General features: G+C 40.7%; 1 protein-coding gene across 1 annotated transcript in view; it reads right to left on the minus strand.

Annotated features, from left to right (window-relative positions):
* The window catches only part of VWA3B (von Willebrand factor A domain containing 3B), a 204,484-nt gene that overhangs the window by 133,624 nt on the left and 52,738 nt on the right, over nucleotides 1-18,122 (minus strand).

The following is an 18,122-nucleotide window of genomic DNA, read 5'->3' on the forward strand; positions in this document are numbered from 1 at the left end:
CAAGATCTAGGCCCTCACAGATTAGTCATTTCCATACATTAAGTAGGGTATAGAAGTGGGAGGGAAATGGATATGACCACAGAAGTGCAATATAAGGGATCTGACATCATCAGATCTGTGGTGGTATCTTGACAACATCAATATCAATGTGATGGTTGTGGTAATGTCCTATAGTTTTGCAAGATGTTACCATAAATGGAAACTGGATAGAGAGGACCTGGCTATCTCTATTATTTCTTACAACTGTGTATAAAGCTATGATTATCCCCACACACCTCCTGACTAGAGCCTGCTATGCACACAAGGCCAGTAGTGACTCCAAGAGGCCATGAAAGAACCACCCATTTTCCATGGCATCCACGGGCCCAGCCACTGCCTTGGTACTACCCAAGGCATTGCAGGATTACCAGGGAGTTGCCATTCTGGGGTTGTTCCTAATTCGGCTGTACAGACAACTATTTAATAGCTATGTTTTCTAGTTTTAAAAATTCCACTCCAATAAAAACCTTAAAAACAACAACAACAACCAACTCAATTTCAGACAGTATACAGTCAGCTCAGAGAACACTGACTCTGTTATCATTAAAGTAAGCTACATCCAAATTCTCTAATGATAAATACCTCTGAGGGTACCTGCATTGTGCTCAGTATTGTGCTCAGGCCTTTCTAAACATTGTCTCTTTCTCTTTTTACCCCAACTCTGCAGGCAAATTCTATTCTTGTCCTCCTTCTACAGTATATATAAACTGAGACAGAATGAACTGTTCAAGGTCACACTGTCAACAAGCAGCAGAGCAGGGAAGGAGTCAAACCCAAGTTGGTGTGACTATACCAATTCAGCCACCCTGAATAGTTGCCCTAGAAAAGGATTGGATGGTTATAGAGGGTCCCTGCAGCCCCATACCTGAGCTGCTATTAAGATTCCAAGTCTGTCTACCTAATAGTCCACAGACGCCTGAGATCCCATAACCACGGAAAATGAGAGACCACCATCAGGTCTAGGGGCTGCCCCCACCCAGGGTAAAAGGATGGACCTTAAGCTACCAGGATAGACCAGAGTCAATGTTTCTGACTTTTAAAATGTCGTCAGGAAGGGCAGGGCAGAAGTGAAGGGATACCAGGGATCTGGCCCTCCCGAAGTGAGAGAGTATTAAAAGCTATATTCATAAAGAAGCAAGTGACAAGCCCTGACAGAGATGGATAGCCACCATGCCTCTGCAGCCATCAACAGCCCAAGGAATGGCACGTGATGTACACCCAGCTCCATGGTAGAACTCCAAAAATATAGTAAACTGCTGCCAAATGCAAACCTTAAGCCCATAGCACTTTCTGACTGTTGTAAAAGCAAAACTGGCTTCCGGTTGCTTGCTGCAGCACAGAGGGGTTAAACAGCAGAATCCTCCAAGAAGTTCAAATGAGTCAAGGCTTTCCATTTTCCCCAGATTTGCCAATAATGTCTTAAGAGGTAGTGGACCACGGGTCAGCAACAAAGGAAAAATTCAAAGAAACGGAGGTGGCTCTTGATGACGCAGGAACAGGACATGTGTTTAAGGGGCAGCAACTGACAGCACGCTCCCAGTGCAGGCAGTAACGAGATGATCACTACACGGGTTTAGTCATTATAATTAGGCAGTTACAGATTCCTATACTGGTGATCAGAAAACAAAATAAAACTGTCCATTTAACCAGATTTGCTTTGAAAACAAAACAAGAAAAGCTGCAGGGCAATACAAAGTAGACCTTAGAATGTAGAGGTTTTATTTCATTATTCCACAGGCAGTGAGGAAGGGCTGCCATTTTTATGAGGGTCACTTCTAAAGGATGTAGCTGGGACATCAGACAGCTGCAGCCAAGGGAGACAGCCCTCTTCTTAAAACAGAAGAGGGTGGAAGACAAGGCACAGGAAATCCCAGTATTCAGAGAGCTCTGTGAATTTGAGATGCCACAGAGGCGACAAAACCACGATGAAGCTCTACGGATTTTGATCATCAAGGTATAAGCTAGCCACAGTCTGCTGTGCACAGAAGCAGGATATGGTTTCTCATAGAGACATCCAGACGACCTACAAAATCTTCCAACCCAAGTGTCCCCTCTCGTGCACCAACCCCTGATATCTCCCATGTGTCGTGAGGTAGCAATTTGAAGGCTCACAAAATTCTGACACCAGCTGGGAGAGATGTCACATTAAGCTGCTGTTTTTCATTAGGACCTGGTATTGATTTCTCAGACTGGCTGGTTTAACAAATGAAATGAGACCCAGATTAGATATGTTTTGATATGTCAGGGGAACACCACCTCCCTGTCAAATCTTCCATGTCTCACCTACAGAAGTCCAATTCCTTAATTATTCATTTGGCAAATATTTGTCAAGCACTTACCTAATGTGGCGGATGAGCACTGCCAGTGCTGAGGGCCCTGCTCCCTGCATTGCAATCAGGTCCAATCAGGTCCAGGCCCCCATAACACTCCCTCTAACACTCTGCCACCTAGTCAGGGCACTGTTCTCCAGCCCCCCTGGGCCCCCGGACGCTGCTATCTTCACCACCAGGAAACTCACAGCCCTCCACTCCACCCACCCCACCCTTCATTCAAGGCACTGTTCAGCCTCCACCATCAAGCTTGGTCCATGCATCCCAACAAATAGTGATCTGCCTCCTGCTCCTTCTCAACCCTGTGGGAGGAATCAGCCACACCACTGTTCTCAGTCCTTTTGCTGCCAGGGCACACTCTCAGCACCACCACCACCACTACCACCCCCATTACATAGGCTGACAGTATATGCAATTCCTGGCCACCTGTCCCCCAACCTCCAATTCCAAAGAGCACAAAGAAGCATCAGCCAGTGATGGTGAACTAGAATATGCATAGCCTTGAATAGTCTAATTTAAGTCAATCCTTCACAAACATGATGCCTTATTTTTGGTACGCAGCTGCTTATAACACAGCTCACCACCCAGCAGCATGTCCCCCGTCATCCTGCTACCCAGACGTGTGGTCTACAGCTCTCCTATGGTGTTAGCACACAGGTTTGGATTACTGTTTATGCTTGTGCAGGCTGACTTTGCTCACTAAATTATAAACATCTTGAGCATCGGGACAATATCTTTTCTTTCGTTGTATCCTCCATAGCACTTAGCACAGAAGCTAGTGTTTTCAGCAAGAATTCTTATCCTTCTTTGTTTTTATTTTCCTTATTAAAAAGAAACAATGACTGAGCACCTAATATGGTCTTTCCTCGGGGAATTGCCCTGCCTCATGACTGAGAGGCCCAATATTGCAAGAAACTCTCGAGAGTGGTATGTAACAGACTCATATCCTTAGAGCATATAGCTATGCCCTAGGTATTCTAGACATTAGCAATGACTTGCCCTCAAGCAGTAAGTCCCTTCCTTTCAGATGCTCCTGCCACAGCTACACAAGGCTCCCCCCATTATCTGAAATACTAGCAATCCAAGGGCAGGAGAGGAAAGGTGATTCCAAAAGCAGCCAGGGATGGCACTGGCCCCAGGACAGTTTAATGTAGGGAGAGGGCAATCCAGAAACTAAAACCACCCTCAGCAACCTTGAATCCCAGACCACCCCCTAGTCCCAGTGCAGGCTCACCTGTCTGTGGCTCTTCTCCACTGCCCAGGACTCCTGGGTGAAGAACTGACTCAGATGAAAGGACATTGCTGTCTGCCTGAGCCCTAAGCTTCTATTTAGCTGTGAGAATCTGAAAGAGCTGAACAGAACTATCAAAAGGCAGTATTTTCAGGAAAAAGCAGCACATGCTTCTATTTACAGAAGGCAATACAACATTTTTTTAAATATAATAAACCAAGAGGTGACTAAAATGTTCAGAAAAATAAAATTATAATATGGGATAATATAGGTGTGATGAAAGGGGGCAATTACATCCATAAAGATATTGCAAGTGGTGAAATCAGTAGTTTCTGTTGCAATGGAAAATCCCCAGTTATTCCTGTTAAATTATATATTAAGATGTTTTGGTGTTGAGAAGTCATTGAACACCTTGTGGCTTGATCCGGCCCCATCCCCCCAACCACCGAGGTGCGTGTGCAGCTGTACTCAGTCGCCCTATGGAAATTAGCCACTAATTAATTTAAAGAAAATAGAGGCATTTCACCATCTGGATAAACATCTAGCATTTCCCTGGAGCAATGAATGTATATGCTTCACAAGGGCCATGATGTCTTAAAAGTAATTTCAAATACCAAGTATGGGCAACTTTTAATAAGTGGGTGTGATACTATCTCCTGGGGCCTCTCTCTTCTAAGTGGAACACCGCAAAATGCAAATGTGTTGCAGTCTAATCGTCCAATATTCACATAGCAAACCTGAATATAAGCCATCACTATTCACCCCAGGGTAAAGAACAAGTGCTCCACCAAACTCAGCAAGAAGCATGACCCCAGGCTCTGGGTGCTACCGGGCAAACAGGTGATGAAGACACGGGCACAGGGAAAGAGAAGCAATATCCAAAGAAAAAATGCCCACAAATAAAGTTTAGCTGAGTAAATCTATTCTTTTTAGAACAGGCAATACCCTCTAAAAGGCATCAAATCAAAAGGTGTTTTAATGAAATGATCAATTCAGGGGAACTTTATGGGTTTCCTTCAGAGAAAATTTGTTAAAATTGTTGTTTTTCAGCTTTTCCATCACAAAAAGACCTGGCCTTCTTTTGGTTCTAAGGGCCCCACAGTGCACAAAATGAACACAAGATGGTCACAGAGCTGCTCCCTGATATCTGTCAACCAACTCTGAATCAACAGAGAAACAGTAAGGCTAGGGCTTGTCTTGGGGATCAACCCCACATTAGCATCTACTCAGCCTCCTGTCCTCAACAAAAGCCCATTTTTGTGAAAATTGATCATGTGGGTTACTGAGGACTGGGTCTCATTCACAAGTTTTAGCGCATTAATTATTTTCTTTAAACTCTTAAGACATTGACCTAGGACCCAGGAAGACAATTATTTTAACATATCCTCTTCTCAATAGGACATCCTCTTACAGCAATCATCATTCACTCATTTATTCAACAAAACTCAATCAATATCTATTATATTTGGGCACTGGAAATACAGGATGAACAGAAACAGTCCAAGCTTTTAAGAGACTCTCACTCCAGTGTGGTTTTCCCAAAGTGTGGTCCTCAGAACCTGTGTCAGAACCCCCCCCTCATCTGCTTTTTCAAAGTGCAAACTCCTAGGCCACACCCCAGACTCATTCTCCAGGAAACTGTACTCTTAAAAGCATCCCAATCAAAACAACCATGAGATACCACCTTACACCTGTCAGAATGGCTAACATTAACAACTCAGGTAACAACAGATGTTGGCAAGGATGTGGAGAAAGAGGATCTCTTTTGCACTGTTGGTGGGAATGCAAGCTGGTGCAGCCACTCTGGAAAACTGGATGGAGGTTCCTCAAAAAACTAAAAATAGAATACCCTATGACCCAGAAATTGCACTACTAGGTATTTATCCACGGGATACAGGTGTGCTGTTTCGAACGGACACATGCACCCCCATATTTATAGCAGCACTATCAACAATAGCCAAAGTATGGAAAGAGCTCAAATGTCCATTGGTGGATGAATGGATAAAGAAGATGTGGTATATATATACAATGGAGTATTACTTGGCAATCAAAAAGAATGAAATCTTGCCATTTGCAACTACGTGGATAGAACTGGAGGGTATTATGCTAAGTGAAATTAGTCAGTCGGAGGAAGACAAAAACCATATGACTTCACTCATATGAGGATTTTAAGAGACAAAACAGATGAACATAAGGGAAGGGAAACAAAAATAATATAAAAACAGGGAGGGGGACAAAACAGAAGAGACTTATAAATATGGAGAACAAACTGAGGGTTACGGGAGGGGTTGTGGGAGGAGGGATGGGATGAATGGGTAAGGGGCATTAAGGAATCTACTCCTGAAATCATTGTTGCACTACATGCTAACTGATTTGAATGTAAATTTAAAAAAATAAAAAATTAAATTAAAAAACAAAAAAGCATCCCAGTGATTCTTTTGCAACAAAACCTTGCAAAGCTTTAGTCTGATAGGCAAGGCAGAAATGTAAACAAGTTATTTCTACACAAAATAGTCTTGGAGAAAAAAAGTTGAGTGATTTCCGGAACAATATTCTAATACCCTGATGCCTCGATTTCTGCCCTAAAGAAGTGCTCCTCAAAGGAATCAGAGTTCTTTTTCCCTTTCAAAGTACTGGAGAGTCCCTGACATACCATCTTCTCTATATACCTATCCCAGGCCATGAACCTCACTGATGTGGTTCATAACATTCCACTATTTCTAATAGCGTCATCTCTTTAAGATTACATGTCTTTTATAAAGCCTGCTTCCTGCTGATGCATAAAGGAGGAGAAAGTGGGAAAAACTAAAATTTACTATGTGCCTACTATGTGCCAGCCCTTGTGTTGGGCACTTAAACCTATTGCCTTATTTACTCTCACAATGATCCTGTAAGTAGGGATCATTACCCCCATTTCACAGATGAGCCAACTGTGGCTCAGAGAAATTAAGAAACTTACCCAAGGCCACACAACTAATAAGTAGTGCAGTCACGATTCTATTCAGGTCTGTCTCCAAAGTTCCCCATTCTCTTTCCACACTAGAATATCGTCCTTGTGTATCTTCGTAAACACGAGATCTAAAAGCAAATCTCATCTGTGATGTACTGGTTGTTTTTAGTTTCCTTCAAGGGGCTTATAGACTCATCTCTTCCTGGGATGGAACACACCCAGTCTGTAATTGTGATATGTAGGTGATGATGGTTGCTGAGCTACATCTCCAAGGCCAGGGCCTAATGCGACATTCTGATGAGCAACAGCACACACTTGGTGGCTTAGCTGTAATCTGCCTGCACTGGGATTGGCAGTCACCCACAGGACAGCCTCACGGGGTTCTTAACTCCCAGAGCTCTCAAGTGTTAGACTTCTGTTATCTGCATGTTTGTGTCCCTTATCCAACTGTGATTTCTTTGAAGACATTTATCATTTCTATAACCAGCCCCCCTGGTACATCCCTGACAGCTGAAAGACACTTCCAAATAGACTGTTCCAGAGCATAAACTTGCTGAGGAGAGGGACTTCCTTTTTCATCATTGTATCCCCATAGCTCAGCACAGTGCTTGACTTTCAAAAGCAAATGTGGAGAATCTCTCACCCTCAAATCAGGGTGAGTATATTCAAAGGTAATCAGAAATCAACACCGGCTCTTTTACCTAGTGATTCGATTTAATTTTTAAGAGATTCTTGAGGGATTTCTCTATGCCATATGTTTTGTTAGGTGATGCAAGATGTCTGGACCCACTCAATTATTTCAGTGGGATCCAGAAGATTGATTATGTTGGTGACCAAAGAAATGGGCTAAGCCCACCACTGCCCAGTGAGAAAGGGCTGTGGTGAGCAATGGAGGCACCCTGGTGACAGGCTATACTACAGCCAGGAGCCAAGAATAACAAGGAACCCAGGATGTAAACCCACTGCGGGGGAAGGAATACAGGAGTTCCCTGCCCTGAAAGAGTCTTAGTCTCTGGTTAAGAAAACCAGACCTTACACATACCAAGATGTAGGGAAGAAGTGGGTGGAGGTGGAGGTGGGAAATTCTGAAATCCTAAACTGGGATCCTGGAGTCATGGAGGGAAGGAGCAACTTATAACTCATCAAGCAGAATGGGGTGCCTGGATGTCTCAGTCAGTTAAGCATCCAACTTTGGCTCAGGTCATGATCTTGCAGCTCACAAGTTCAAGCCCTGCGTCAGGCTCTGGGCTTCAGATTCTGTGTCTCCCTCTCTCTCCTCCCCTTCTCTGCTCATGCTCGCTCAATATCTCTTTCTCTCTCTCTCTCTCTCTCTCTCTCTCTCTCTCTGTCAAAAATAAATAAAAATATTTAAATCATCAAGCAGAGGCATAATTGATACTCTAAGAGTTTGGGGTTCCCTAAATAGGAACCTTGTCCTTTGTTCCTTTGGAATCTCCTCCTCAGCCCTACTGAGCCTCTAAAAACAAAAAAGGTGTTGAACAAATGCTTGTTAACTAACCAGAGCAACTGTCTCACAGAAATTCAAGGCGAACCATTTATTGGGAGGAGCAGGACTTGGGAGATAATTAAAGTCTCTCAGCCTTGAAAGCTGTAATGTGGCAACAATTTTGGAAGTGCAGCTGCTCTAGCTCCATGGGTTGAATTAAACTGAGTTCTAGGAAGAAGGAAGAAGACCTCAGAGAGCCTCCTGCTGTCAGTGAGTTACAATCAGTGCTTCTAAATTAAATCAGAGATTAGAAACAAAGAGGCAATGCCAAGCCCGAGTGATGGGCCAGTAAACTTTACATACCTAATTAAAGATCGGAAGTGCCTTCCAAGAACACAACTTGGTTATTTTTTCTCCACAAGCCTGACAGCCTGAATATATCTTAAAGTAAATAAAAGTTTGGTTTCATGATATTTAGTTTTAATTCACGCATTTATCTCCACCACCACAACAAAAAAAGTGCAGTTTCCAAAGGCAGAATCAGACAAATTTTTACAGCTACACCATTTTTGGACTTCAGAATAAAACTAGCTGATCTGAGTAGCTTTTCTAACACCATTTTGCCAGAAGTACTAAACGTAAAAATATTCTCAGAAAAACAGTGCCCTTTTCTATTACTGGATATCCCTTTTTACTAATTCATTGAGAAATCCTTCTCTTGGGGGCAGGAGCCAATATGGTGGTGAGCTCTATGAACACTGTTTGCAGTTTCATTCAATTAGGGGTGGCCAGCGTGCAAATGCTGAGGGCCTGGGGCAGTAATGCTCAGTGGTAAGGATGATGATGGATCCACTAGGGATACCTGACATGGATGCAGGTGTAAGTGAAAGGTCCTGGGCTGCCCAAACCTGACCTCCAAGAACCATGACAGGCTCCTGAGCTGATAGCCCTTTTGGTTATAGATATGAAACCAGACTTAAGGTATAACTGTGCCCCAACTGTCTGCACTTTGCCTCCTCCTTCCTCTTCCTCCTCCACTTCCCCACCCGCCCTCTACCTCCCCCTCAGGTATAAAGTGTGATGCTCTGGCTTGAAATAGGAGCTCAGAGCTCTGACCATGGATGTCAGCCTGGGTGCTCATTCTACCATTGGACTGCCTTGAATTTCCAATTCTGAAGAGCCTGGTGGACCATCTAAAATAAATGCACTGTCTGCTTCACCAATCAGTCCAGATCCCATGATAGCTACATCAATGCCAAAATTGCTTTCTTTGTTTTGTTTTGTTTTTTGTTTGTTTGGTTTTTTTTGCCAGATGCCAGACCCTTAAGTGAAAATTTTTACTCTAACATGATTTTACTACTCATATTTACTATTTCAGTTTAGTTACATTTTTTGAGGATAAAATAAGAAGTGAGAACCAATATAGAAGATGAGGTTTGCTCCAAACCCAAGAGATCATCAGAAGCCTTTTTCCCTCCTATAAGGGAGTCCCCAAACCACCAAAATAGACCCCTCACTCTAGGCCCACAAGACTTTCACAACCTAAGGAATAGCCAGCTCCCCACATTATTAGGATTGTACCCCTTAATGATACAGTCCCTGGAAAGCTCTAGCACCTAAAGTTCCATCCCCAAAGAGCAATAACCCAGACCCCATCCTGAACAACCTGTCCCTACATGAAAACTTCTGAGAGCTGAAAACTACCACATCCAATTTACAATTATTCTTGCACCATTCAAGCTCCTCCCTGAGCCCGGTCTGACAATAGGAAAGTAGGAGAAGGTCATGCCCAGAAAAGGCCTCAGTATAATCCTACTTACTACTTATAGTGGAAGAATGGGTGCTCCTGAAGGAGCCCACCACTAGTATCAACCTTGGAAATGGACCTTCCTTCTATCGGGACATAGTTGAACAGTATTCATTTCCTGGATCTAAATTCCAATTCTCATCCATCATTATGAATGAAAATAAACTGGTTAGTATCATTCTTTTTGTTTCAGTATTTATTTTGAGAGAGAGAGAGAGAGAGTGTGTGAGCATGCACATATATGCACACTCACACACTCACAACTAGGGGAGGGGCAGAGAAAGAGGGAGAGAGAGAATCCCAAGCAGGTTCTGCATTGTCAGCCCAGAGTTTGATGCAGGGCTCAATCTCATGAACCATGAGATCATGACCTGAGCTGAAATCAAAAGTCAGATGCTTAACCAACTGAGCCACCAAGGCACCCCAGTATCATGACTATTCTAAAAATATTCTTCATGACAGAAGCTTTTGTATCGTGTCAGATTGTATTACTTTCTAGAACCAATGTCTACAATAAAACCCCACCTGGAACCCCAAAAGGAAACTAACATTAATTGAATGCTAATTTTGTAATAAACATTTCCAGGTGTGCTATATGCTTTAATTTTCCCAACAACCATATGTGGTAAATGTTGTTATTCCCATTTTACAACTGTGGGAACATAGTTTAGAAAAGTTAGGAAAGTTGCTAAGGTCACATAAGTAGGTAGTGGCAAAACTAGGGTTTGAAATCAGGTCTGATTACAAAGTTGATTCACTTTCCAGCAAACACTGTTTTCCAGAGCCAGAAAAGAATCGCCCAAGACCAAGAATTTTTGATAGCTTACATTACTGTTCAGCAAAAATACTTACCTCTCCATCCTACTAATGTTAGACTCAGTCATGTGATTAGCTTTGGCCAATGAAATGTTAGTGGATGTGACATAAGCAGAGGCCTTCAATATGGCTGCATGGTTTGGCATGGCTCATGCTATTCACCACAATAAGAATATACTCTGGAAAGCACTAGTTAAAAAAGGGCAAGTCCATCTTAGAGTAATCAAACTGAAGCTGACTTACAGACCTGTGATCAAGAAACAATGGCTGAAATCTTTCTAAATTTGGTGAAAACTATAAACCAACAGATCTAAGAAGCCCAACAAACCCCAAGTACAAGATACATGTCTGGAGGACTGGAAGGGAGATTCTGTGGCATGTTTTGCACTTAAAAAGAAATGCTAAGCGGCTTCAGGAGGCAAAAAGAGAAATAAAGGAGCAGCCAGGGAGGATATGTCTTTTCTCAACCTACAGAGGGTCAGTAGCACTAAAAATCACACCTGATGGGGGCATGTGGGTGGCCCAGTTGATTAGGCATCTCTTGATCTCAGCTCAGGTCTTGATCTCAGAGTCTTAATCTCAGGGTCATGAGTTTAAGCCCTGCATTGGGCTCCACATTGGGCATGGAGCCTACTTAAGATTAAAAAAAAAAATCACACCTGATGAAGAGTGTGAGTGAAGGGTAGTAGATGGGAATTATGAGAGGAGCTGAATTTTCATCCAGACCAATGTGGGGAAAACCAGACACAGTGCAGGCAGTCAGAGAATTCTAGAGGGCAAAGGGAACAAAAGGATATGATTCCTCCCCTAAAAGTTGTCCCATAAAAGAAATCCAGGGGAAAGGTCTCTAGAGAGCAGCTGGCCACAGAATCACGGTTAAAGGAAACTTTCTGTTAATTCCTGAGGTGGGCAGACACCCCATCTGCACAAGTGCTCAGGGGGACTGATGCAGTAGGTGCCATGAACCTTAGTCCCTTTCCTGTCCTCTCTCTAAATGTTCTTGACAGTCAAAGGAGATTGACCTTAAACTCTTGGGAGGTAATACAGTAACAACTTAAAGCATCATGTGCTATTTAATGTGCCACCCTAAGCAGCCTCTGTCAAAACAATGGAAAAGCTTTCCATCACCTGAAAAGAACAGTCCTAGAAAAATAAACAGGAAAAACTTCAATGCGGAGGGAAATTCTTCCAAGGAACTAATGTACATATGATAATCCAAAGCAAGCACGTGATAAATAAATGACTATATATGATATTTCAACTGTTGTCTTTGCAGTGAAGGAAGAAACAAGACCAAATTGCTCTCAGTCTACAACTAGTTTTTACTTTCTTAGGGGAAGAGGCTGATGTAAGAAATCACCCCAAAATATAAGGCCTAAAAATTGGTAATATTTCATATATAAGTAACTTATTCATATATAAGATATTATTAAAATTTACTTATCAAACACATTAGGAGAAATGCAGATTCCTACAAATGTCGACTTACCAACAAATATCAAATGTCAAAATTAAATGAAATCAGATTTTGTAGCAATGTATCTAGTTTATCCAGTTTCTACTAGTTTACGTTAGAGCACTCTAAAGGACTTTGGAAACCTCAGAGAATAAATATAGCCTTTTAAATCTCTACTTGATAATGGGTAAAAATGCAACATTATTGGGGCGCTGGGTGGCTCAGTCGGTTAAGAACTGGACTTCGGCTCAGGTCATGATCTCACAGTTCGTGAGTTCGAGCCCTGCATAGGACTTTATGCTGAAGTTCAGAGCCTGGAATCTGCTTCAGATTCTGTGTCTTCCTCTCTCCTTGCCCCTCCCTCACTTGCTCTCTCTCTCTCTCAAAAATAAAATAAACATTAATTTTTAATTTAAAAAAATGCAACATTATTGTTCTAAGTTTTTTTAAGGCTTTAATACAGCTTTTAATACAAGCTATAGTAAGCAAACTACTGATACAGCTCAATCTTTTGTTTTGCTTTCAAATTGTACCACTGGACCTACTAAAACTATACAAATAAACAATGTGGGGGAGGAGTGGAGAAAAGAAAAAAAGGAAGAGGAAAGAAACAAAATATATTTGGGGCAAAAAATAAAAACCTTGAAATGTCAATGGATATTATGGGAAAACAAGTGTTCACTGACTAAGACAGCACAGAAACCAAACATACATGTGCTCTCCCCTCAGAAGATTCAGTCCAGGAGCACACAAAATGAAGGTTTATTTGGATAACATCAAATCCATCTTTCACATCTATAATAAATACACAGGGAAGATAGAAAAACAAATTAATGTCAAAAGGTCATCACCAGAAAGGGAAAAGTAGAACAGGAAAGGGCAATGAAGCAGAGAAGATGGCCCAGGAGCAAGTCTACATACAGGAATGCAGTATATTACAAAAGAAGTCACATACAGCAGAGAAGAAAGAAAGGTAAAGGTTCATAAGTCAATGAGGTGAATAGAGCTGCTAGCTATTTACGGAAAACTCCGTTTATATCCTGACATTACACCACACCTCAAAAATAAATCTATTTTTGCTTTGAGAGGCCAAAATTTGAGAGGCCAAAAAGATCTTTATTTTCGTTTTAAACTCAGGCTATAAAGGAAAAACTCAGGCCACACCTGAAAAAGAGATGGAATCACAAAGGAGTTACAGGATTTACAGACTGGGCTTGCAATGCAAATTTTGAGGCTAATCTAAATTATTGCCAAAATGAAAAAGAAGACGAATAACTAGGATAAGTTATCAATAAGAATACCAATGAGTTAATGTCATTAATACACAAAGAGTTCACACAACATGATAAACACAAGAAGCCAGCAAATAAATGGGCAAAAGACAAATGGGTAGTTCACAAAAGAAGTTGAATACAAACATGCTAAATTCCACTACTATTCACTACTGATGACATTAAGTTATTCATCAAAGAAACCTAGATAGAAAGGAGATCACTATTTTTATGCTAATTCAGTTTCCATGAAATGGGTATTCCCCATACACTGCTGATGTGAGTTATATCGTCTTTTTTTTTTAATTTTTTTAAACATTTATTTATTTTTGAGAAACAAAGAGAGACAGAGTGTGAACAGGGGAGGGGCAGAGAGAAAGGGAGACACAGAATCCAAAGCAGGCTCCAGGCTCTGAGTGGTCAGCACAGAGCCTGATGCGGGGCTCGAACTCATGAGATCACGACCTGAGCTGAAGTCAGACGATTAACTAAGCCACTCAGGCACCCCAGGTGAATTATATCGTCTTAAAACAGTTTTTTGGAAAGCAATTCCATGGGAAAGATTAACCCAAAATGTTCAACATGTTAATCCAGTATTTGAACTACTGGAAATCTACTCCCCAAAAAAGTCAAAAATAGAGGAGGAAATATACCACAGAAAAAGATAAGTGCTGTATTATCTCTAATAGCAAAACAATTCAAACTTACCCAAATGTCCAACAAAAAGTGACTTACAAAATTATAGTATACCACTTTAATGAAGTACAAATGACCCTGTAACAACATGGGTTTGAACTATATGCGTCCATCTATACACAGATTTTTTTTTTCCTTTTTTAAAGGTTTGGTTTTTTTTTTTTTTAAGTTTTTTTTCTTTTGAGAGAGAGAGAGTGTGCTCACGAGTGGAGGAGGGGAGAGAAAGAAGGAGAGACAGAATCCCAAGCAGGCTCTGTACTGTCAATGCCGAGCCCAACACAGGCCTTGATCTCATGAAGCATGAGATCACGACCTGAGCCAAGATCAAGAGTCAGATGCCTAACCAACTGAGCCACCCAGGTGCCCCTACACAGATTTTTTTCAATTCAGCACAGTACTGTAAATGTATTTTCTCTTCCTTATGATTTTCTTAATAACATTTACTTTATTCTAGGGGCACCAGGCTGGCTCAGTCGGAGGAGTGTACAACTCTTGATTGTGGGGTCGTGCGTTCGAGTCACACATTGTGTGTAGATAGTACTGAAAAAATAAATAAACTTATAAAAAATTTTTTTAAATTTTCATTATTCTTGTTTACTTTATTATAAAAACACATTATAAAATACACATAAAATAAACATGTGTGAATCAACTGTTTTTGTTATCACTAAGTCTTCTGGTCAAGAAGAGGCCATTAGTAATTAAGTTTTAGGGGAGTCAAAATTTACATGTGGATTTTTCACTGCTCAGGGGGTGGGTGCTCCTAACCCCTTTGTCATTCAAGGGTCAACTGCATTATGTATCTTTTAATGTAACTTACAGAAGTTTTATAAGAACATGGGAAAATACTTGCTATAATATTAAGGAAAAAATTCAGAATTCAAAGTGGTACATAATATGACATTTATGCTTTAATTTTTTTTAAGTGGGCAATAAAGAAGACTTGAAAGAAATACACCAATATGTTCAAGAGTGAAAATCTTTGGGTGGCAACAATGTTTCTTTTCCTTTCTTTGTATTTTCCAAATTGTCTACAAGGTATCTGCAGAGGGCAGGACAGGTTTATGACAGCCTAGGCTCAGACCTCCTGCTCTGTCTCTTCCCAGGTATGTAACCTCAAAAAATAACTCTCAGGCTGTTTCTCTTCTGAAAAACTGGAATAATAATACCAGTCCCTTCACATAATTGTTATGGGGATTAAATGAGGCAATGTGTATAACGCACTTAGCAATGCACAGACACACACACACACACACACACACACATACACACCTGCTTTAATCATTTGGGGGAAAAATCCTTTGAAGTGACATGAATTAAACATTTTGCAGGATAGTATGCTTCAGCACCCTCATCCAATAATTAGAAGTGATATCATGTTTTCTGGGAAATAACTGATGTAATAGTGGGAGGGAAAAATGACAAAAGTTATTTTTTAATATTTACAAATAATATTCTCTTTAAAACATCTGACTTTAAAAAAAATTTTTAATGTTTATTTATTCTTGAGAGACAGAGAGACAGAGCATGAGTGGGTGAGGGGCAGAGAAAAAGGGAGACACAGAATCTGAAGCAGGCTCCAGGTTCTGAGCTGTCAGCACAGAGCCCGACACAAGGCTCAAAGCCACAAACTGTGAGATCACGACCTGAGCCAAAGTTGGATGCTCAACTGACTAAGCCACGCAGGCACCCCTAAAACACCAGAATTTTATCCGAACCTGTTGAAAGATATTTTGTAATTTGAGAACTTGATAATAGATAGGCTAAGTGTTCAATGATACTTTGATTTTATGTAAATACAGTGAATGGCAACATCATACATGACATATAAATGTGTGACAAGAAAAAGTGAAAGATACCATCCATCCCACACAGATGAAGACATCAGGTTTCACACTGGTTTTAGAATTCTCTTTAACACATCTTTGAGCATTCAAGATTTAGCCTTCACTTCCAGGATAAACACAACTATATAACTCAACATCTTTTCTTTTTCCTAGAAATTACATGGGGGGGTGGAAAATAAGAATGAAAAAGAAAAAACATATGCCTTCTTTGCCAAATTAGGAGACAAAAATAACATCTAGATAACGGTTGTCAAGAGCAGCTGAGAATGGGCAGAAGCTATGCAGAAGAAAGCACAGAGAACATGCACCTGGCAGTGGTCCAGAGAGTTGGGGCAGGTATTAGAAAGGGGCCCACTCAATGTCAAGGGTGAGCCTGGTCAGAAACACTGGATACTGGAACCTTAATGACAAGGACTAGTAGCAAAAGTCTACTTATTTGGTTTACAAAGGCAAAAGAGGTAGGGCTTCACAAAGCATCACCCAGGACAAACCTATTTGTAGGAACCTCTCTCTCTCTCTCTAGAGCAGTAGAGAAGAAAGCCTTGAGTTGTGAAACAGACCCCTCCCTAGTCTAACTCCCATATAACCTGCCTGCAGATATAGAACTTATCTCCTTCCTGTGCTGAATAATAAAAAGGAGATTAGCACACAGCATCTAAATAAGGGCACTATAAGGAAAAAAAAAAGAGCAGCAAAACTAGCAAGAGATGAGTAATGCTTCATAAAAAATGTTATCAAGGAACACATGAACATGATTAACATTTCACCATGAATAAAAATGCATATGAAGCCATCATGTCCGTGAAGGAAGAAAACAAAGCAGAAATTTAAAAACTCCAGAGTAAGATGGCAAGAAACAAGAAGAGATGAAATATAAAAACTCTGGAAACAAGAAAAAAATCACAGAAGCTAGGATAAAATTGGTGGGAATTCAATGAAGAGAATATACTATGGAACTCATTATAAGAAGCCAGATAAGGTTAGCAGAAATAAAGTATTTTAAGATATTAGAGATAAAATGATAGATATGACAGTCAATGAAAACCAATCATGCTTTACACATAAAATGAGTCCCTGAAGAAGAAAACAGGCATGGTGCAATGGTTAAGAGAATAAACGGAGTCTGAATCCTGGCTCTGTCACAATATGAACTTGGAGAAGCTTCTTAACCACATTGTCTTGGTCTCTCCATCACTAAAATGAAAATAATAATAGTACCTACCTCATAGAGTTGTTATAAAGATTAAGTCACTTAAAATTTGATAAGAGGCTTAGGGCGCCTGGGTGGCTCAGTGAGTTAAGCTTCTGACTTCAGCTCAGGGCATGATCTCACAATTCATGAGTTCGTGCCACATTGGGCTCTGTGCTGACAGCTCAGAGCCTGGAGCCTGCTTTGGAGTCTCCTGGAGTCTCCCTCTCTCTCTTCCCCTCCTCTTATTCTGTCTCTCTCAAAAATGAAAAAACATTAAAAAAAATTTTTTTAATTTGATAAGAGGCTGGCACAGTACCCAGCACATGTACTAAACAATGTCTAAGTTTTTCTTAAATCTGAAAATAATAAATAATTTACATTTTAAAATAATAATAAATAAAACAATGGAACAGAGCAAATATTTAAAGATATAATTCAAGGAAACTTGCCTCAAATAGAAGTTTTAGATCTCCATATGTAAAGGGCACACTGCACACCAGGGAGTATCAACCACAGCAGTCAACACTGGGACATATTAGGGGACTTAATGGACTTTAAAGATAAAGAAAGAATCCTTTGGAGCAAAATGGCTGACTCCCTCAATCACACCCCCTCCCATAACAATGCCATTTTGAGAAGGCAAGTTGGCATCAATGCTACAGAAACAGAAACAGCTCTGTATCCCTGTTATGGCTACATGGATCATGAAGAGTTGGGCAAATATGACACCACCAAAGAAAACTAAAAATGTTCCAGTAACCAAGCACCCAAAAATGGAGATCTATGAATTACCTGACAAAGATTCAAAATAATCATCTTAAAGACATTCAATGTAACACAAAAGAGCATAGACAACCATATGAAATCAGCAAAATAATGCATAAACAAAATAAAAGTTTTAATAAAGAAATAGAACCCATAAAAAAGAGCCAAAAGAGAATTCCCAAAACTGAATACAATGATAGAACTGAAAAATTCAAGAGAGCTATAACATACTTGATCATGCAGAAGAATCATCAAACTCAAAAACAGATCATTTG

The sequence above is a fragment of the Acinonyx jubatus genome, chromosome A3 (genome assembly GCF_027475565.1).
Source record: "Acinonyx jubatus isolate Ajub_Pintada_27869175 chromosome A3, VMU_Ajub_asm_v1.0, whole genome shotgun sequence".
NCBI classification, from domain to species: Eukaryota; Metazoa; Chordata; class Mammalia; order Carnivora; family Felidae; genus Acinonyx; species Acinonyx jubatus.